Source organism: Crocuta crocuta, unplaced genomic scaffold (genome assembly GCF_008692635.1).
Source record: "Crocuta crocuta isolate KB4526 unplaced genomic scaffold, BGI_CrCroc_1.0 scaffold62, whole genome shotgun sequence".
Taxonomy (NCBI): domain Eukaryota; kingdom Metazoa; phylum Chordata; class Mammalia; order Carnivora; family Hyaenidae; genus Crocuta; species Crocuta crocuta.
In genome coordinates this window covers 2,391,087-2,396,948 of record NW_027529173.1, presented here as the reverse complement: position 1 = coordinate 2,396,948, position 5,862 = coordinate 2,391,087, and positions in this window count along the sequence as shown.

Sequence of the window (5,862 nt, the reverse complement as noted above, 5' to 3'; positions counted from 1 at the left end):
GGGGGAAGTGGCAGTAAAAAATATAATTTAAAGATTTATGTTTCCTTTAATTTTTATGAAAATTGCATGACTTTTATTTATGTTTCTAAATAGCTCTTAAAAGTTGAATTCTTCCGGGGCGCCTGGGTGGCTCAGTCAGTTAAGCGTCCAACTTTGGCTCAGGTCATCATCTCATGGTTCGCGGGTTCAAGCCCCATGTTGGGCTCTGTGCTGACAGTTAGCTCAGAGCCTGGAGCCTGCTTCCGATTCTGCATCTCCCTCTCTCTCTGACCCTCCCCTGCTCACGCTATGTCTCTCTCTCTCTCACTCACTCATTCACAAATAAATAAAACATTTTTTAAAAAAGCTGAATTCTTCTAACCCTGTTTTATTGAGCAGGCTGCAGTCCATCACACCCCAAATCCAGTTTTATTATTGGTTTGTTGAAATGTGATTGATACAGGTAGAGCATATCTATAAGTTCTTGAAAGAATATGGCTGTATCATCTGGGCTTCATAGATAGATGTTCAGTACATGTTTACTGAACTAAAGTAAGTCATATACAAAATAATAGTGGCCAAAATTTCACTTATTCCAGAGATGACGTCATCTTTCTTTAAAAAAACAAATGCTCCCCAGCACTTCATAGATTAAAGAACTCAATAGCTATTTGTCTTGAAAATAGATTTTGTTTGGATCCATTTGATTGGTTGATAAAGGTATTATTTATTCAAACAGGAATAGTTTAGCTCAGATATCAAGAAATCAATGCCCATGATTTGACTAAGCCTAACCTTTGGTATAGAGCTTAGTTAAAAAAAAAATAGAGGGGGTAGCTAAGATGGTGGCATAGTGGGAGGACCCTAGGATTGCCTTCTTCCTCGAAGAGAACTAGATAACTATCAAATCATTCTGAATAACCATGAAATCAACCTAATTGATAGAACAAACTGCACAACTAGAGGAAGAAAAGAGGCCACATGGAGGAAGGTAGGAAATGGAGAGACATGATTTTGGGGAGAAAGGGATCATGGGTGCTGTGGAAGGGAGAGAGCCCTTGTTGTAGAGAGAGGTGAGAGAGAGTGGAGTGCACAGGGGCATAAGGAGGACACTTCCCCAAAGCCATTGACTGGGAAAATGAGAAAAGTTGATTTTTGTGAGTTTTTGCAACCAGTAGGGCTCAAAGACTAGAGTTGTAGAAGGCCCTGGGCGTGGCTGGGAGAGACACCTGAGGACAGTGCCTTGTTTCTGTAGAAAAGGCAAGCAAACAAGCTCGGGGCAGACTGTGTGATCTGAGGTTCGCATAAGTGACATGGGGAGAGACTGTACTTTTTGGAGTTCATCTATGAGAGATGGCATTGTTTCTATGGAGACAATAGGGCCAGGAGGCATCATTTCCCTTCCCCACCCCTCAGCATATGCACAGAGACACCTGTTTGAGGTCAGCTAACCCAGACACTGGCGGTTCAGCCTGCTTTGCCCCAAATCTCATGCCCTATGCTCTGGCATGACCAGAAGTGGCAAGACCCCTTATTAGAGGGTCAGTGTATGTCCCTGTCACATCAGGTCCCTGAAGTTTGGAATTTTAAAAGTCAACAGGCCTAGCTAAGGTGGAGCCCAAGGTGTGCTGCAGTGCTCCAGGCAAGCAAATGACCCACAGACAGTGTCAGAACAGCGATCTAAAAAATACCTGTAATGCACGAAAGTATTCTCTCCTCTGAAAGTGCTTCCCTGAGAGCAGCAAACACAGAGACCCCTCTCTGGGGACAAAGGAGTGGGCTGGAATCATTTCTCTCCCCATCCCTCAGCATAAACCAACTTCAGTAAATGTGTAGGCACATTCAGTAAGCACAGTGCCTACAGTGGCTTCCTACCCTGCTTACACCAAGTCCTGCCCCTCTGTGCTTTGCCAGAGTACTGCTTTTATTGGGCAGGCATGCCTAAGGACTGGTGTGGTAGGCTCCTTTCCAAAAAAACAGCACAAGCCCCCACACATACCACATCTACTAATCATAGAGTTCTGCAAAGCTTCAGTTCTAGTGGAAATAGCATCAGGTCTCTTTTAGCAAGCAGACCAGAGCATACCTAGTTAAAGCTCACCACACTCTGGACAAGGTCCAAACCCTCCCCACTGTGGGTAAGGAAAACCTCTGCAGACAATTGACCTAAAGGATATAGCAGCCAAAACATAGCAGCAGAGTGCATGCAGCACACACCAGAGACACTGCTTGAAGTGCCAGGCCCTTGACATTATACGATCTCTTCTTAATAAAGTCATTATTCTCAGGAGCAGGGAACAAGACAGGCATTTCTAACACAAAGAAGACAAAGAGCTAGACAAAATGCCAAGATGGAGAATTCATTCCCTCCAAAAAAGAACAAGATAAGGTTACATCCAGGGATCTAATTAAAAGATATAATATGCCTAATGCAGAATTTTTTTCTAACTTTCTTCTTTTATTGGGAAACAGACACAGGGCATATCACAGGGTGGGAGGCAGTGTAATGCCTACTGGCAAGACCAAGGACAATGGTAACCAGAGCCAGGGATACCACTATGGCTAGGTCTAAGCCCAACCTTGATGCAGAATTTAAAGCAACAGTCATAAGGCTACTCACTGGGTTTGAGAAAAGCAGGGAAGACATTAGGGAGACCCTTAATTGCAGAGATAAAAGGGCTAAGAAATAATCAAGCTAAAATGAAAAATGCAGTAACCTAGATTCCAAACTGACTGAATGGAATGACCACAAGGATGGAAGAATCAGAGGAATAAATAAGTAATATAGAACACAGAAATATGGAAAATAATGAAGCTGAACAAGAGAGAAAGAAAAATTTTGGATCATGAAAGTATACTTAGGGAAGTCAGTGATTCCATCAAAAGTAATAATATCCATATCATTGGCATTCCAGAAGAAGAGAGAGAGAGAAAGGGGGGAGAAGGTTTGTTTGAAGAAATTATAGCTGAAAACTTCCCTAATCTGGGGAAAGAAATAGACATCCAAATCCAGGAGGCACAAAGAGTTCCCATCAAATCAACAAAATGAGGCCAACTCAAAGATATATTGTAGTTAAATTTGCAAAATATAATGATAAAGAAAAAAATCTTAAGAGCAGCAAGACAATACGAGTAGAAGATCTAACAATTGTAAATATTTATGCTCCAACTTGGAAGCATCCAAATATATCAAAAAATTAATAAAAATATAAAGGAACACATTGATAATAATAAAATGATAGTATGGCACTTTTACACCCCACTTACAGCAATGGGCAAATCATCTATGCAAAAAATCAACAAGGAAACAATGGCTTTGAATGATATGCTAGACCAAATGGACTTAACAGATATATCTAGAATATTTCATCATAAAGCAGCAGCAAGAGAGTACACATTCTTTTCAAGTGTACATGGGACATTCTCCAGAATAGATCATATTCTGGGTCATAAGTCACCCTCAACAGGCACAAAAAGAGCAGGTTCATATGATGCATATTTTCTGACCACAGCACTATGAAACTTGAAGTCAACCACAAGAAAAATTTTTGAAAGAACACATGCATGGAGGTTAAAGAACATCCTACTAAAGAATGAATGGGTCAACCAGAAAATTAAAGAAGAAATTAAAAAAAAAAAATAGAAACAAATGAAAGTAAAAACACAAAGGCCCAAAACCTTTGGGATGCAGCCAAAGTGGTCATAAGAGGGGAGTATATGGCAATACAGGTCAACCTCAAGAAGCAAGAAAAATCTCAAATAAACAACCTAACTTTATATGCAAAGGAGTTATAAAAAGAACAAATAAGCCTAAAGACAACAGAATAAAAATAATAAAGATTAGAGCAAAAATAATGATATAGAAGTGAAAACACACACACACAATAGTAGAACAGATCAATGAAACCAAGAGCTGTTTCTTTGAAAAAATTACTAAAATTGATGCACCTGCAGCCAGACTTACCAAAAAGAAAATAGAAAGGACTCAAATAAATAAAATCAAATGAAAGAAGAGAAATAACCACTGACACCACAGAAATACAAACAATTTTAAAAGAATATTAGGAAAATTATATGCCAACAAATCAAACAATCTGGAAGAAATGGATAAATTCCTAGAAACATATAAACTACAAAAACTGAAACAGGAAGAAACAGAAAACTAAAACTTGAGCACACATACAACCAGCAAAGAAAATAAATCAGTAATCAAAAATCTTCCAACAATAAAAGTTGAGGGCCAGAAGTCTTCACAAGGTAATTCTACCAAACATTAATAGAAGATTTAATACCTATTCATCTCAAACTACTCCAGAAAACATAAATGGAAGGAAAACTTCCCACCTCAATCTACCCTGACTCCAAAATCAGATAAAGATTCCCCTAAAAAAGAGAACTACAGGCCAATATCCCTGATGAATATGGATGCAAAAATTCTCAACAAAATAGTAGCAAATCAAATCCAACAGTACATCAAAGGAATCATTCACCACGGGGCACCTAAGGTGGCTCAGTCCAACTTTGGCTCAGGTTGTGATCTTGTGGTATATGAGTTTGAGCTCCTCATTGGGCTCTGTGCTGACAGCTCGGAGCCTGGATCCTGCTTCAGATTCTGCTTCCCTCTCTCTCTGCTTCTCCCCTGCTCTCTCTCTCTCTTTCTCTCTCCCTCTAGAAATAAATAAAAGATTAAAATATTTTTAAAAAACCCTCGGGGCGCCTGGGTGGCTTAGTCGGTTAAGTGTCCGACTTTCGCTTAGGTCATGATCTCGTGGTTCGTGGGTTCGAGCCCCGCGTTGGGCTCTGTGCTGACTGCCAGCCCAGAGCCTGGAGCCTATTTCAGAGTCTGTATCTCCCTCTCTCTCTGACCCTCCCCTGCTCACGCTGTCTCTTTCTCTCTCTCCTAGAAATAAATAAAAATATTAAAAAAAAACTTTTTTAAAAAAATAAAAAACCCTCAAAAAGTAGGGATAGAAGGAACATACCTCAACATCATAAAGGCCATATATGAAAAACACAACTAATATTATCCTCAATGGGAAAAAACAGTTTTCCTCTATGGTCAGGAAGGAGACAGGGATGACTACTCTCATCACTGTTACTTATCATACAGGAAGTCCTACCCTCAGCAATTGGACAACAAAAAGAAATAAAAGGCATCCAAATTGGCAAGGAAGAGGTCAAACTTTCACTACTGTCAGGTAACACGATACTCTGTGTAGAAAACCCAAAAGACTCCACCAAAAACTTGCTAGAACTAATAAATTAATTCAGTGAAGTTGCAGGATACCTCAATGTTTATAGCAGCATTATGAACAGTATCTGAATTATGAAATTATGGATAGGGCCCAAATGTCCATTAACTGATGAACGGATAAAGAAGATAAGGGGGGTGTGTGTGTGTGTGTGTGTGTGTGTGTGTGTATGTGTAATGGAATATTATTCAACTATCAAAAAATGAAATCTTGCCATCTGTAATGATCTGGATGGAGCTAGAATGTATTATGCTTAGAGAAATACGGAAATCAGAAAAAAAACACATACAATATGATTCCATTCATATGTGGAATTTAAGAAACAAAACAGAAGAACATAATGGGGCCATGAAAGGCAAACCATAAAAGAGACTCTTAACTATGGAGAACAAGCTGCTGGTTACTGGAGGGGAGGTGGGCTGGTGGGATGGGTTAAATGGGTGATGGGGATTAAGGATGGCACTTGTGATGAGCGCTGGGGGTTGTATGTAACTGATGAGTCACTAAATTCTACACCCGAAACTAATATTACACCACATATTAACTAATTGGAATTTAAATACAAATTTGAAAAAAAGAGAATTAGAGTATGGCCAGAAAAAAAAAAAGAAAGAAAGAAATCAATGCCAAG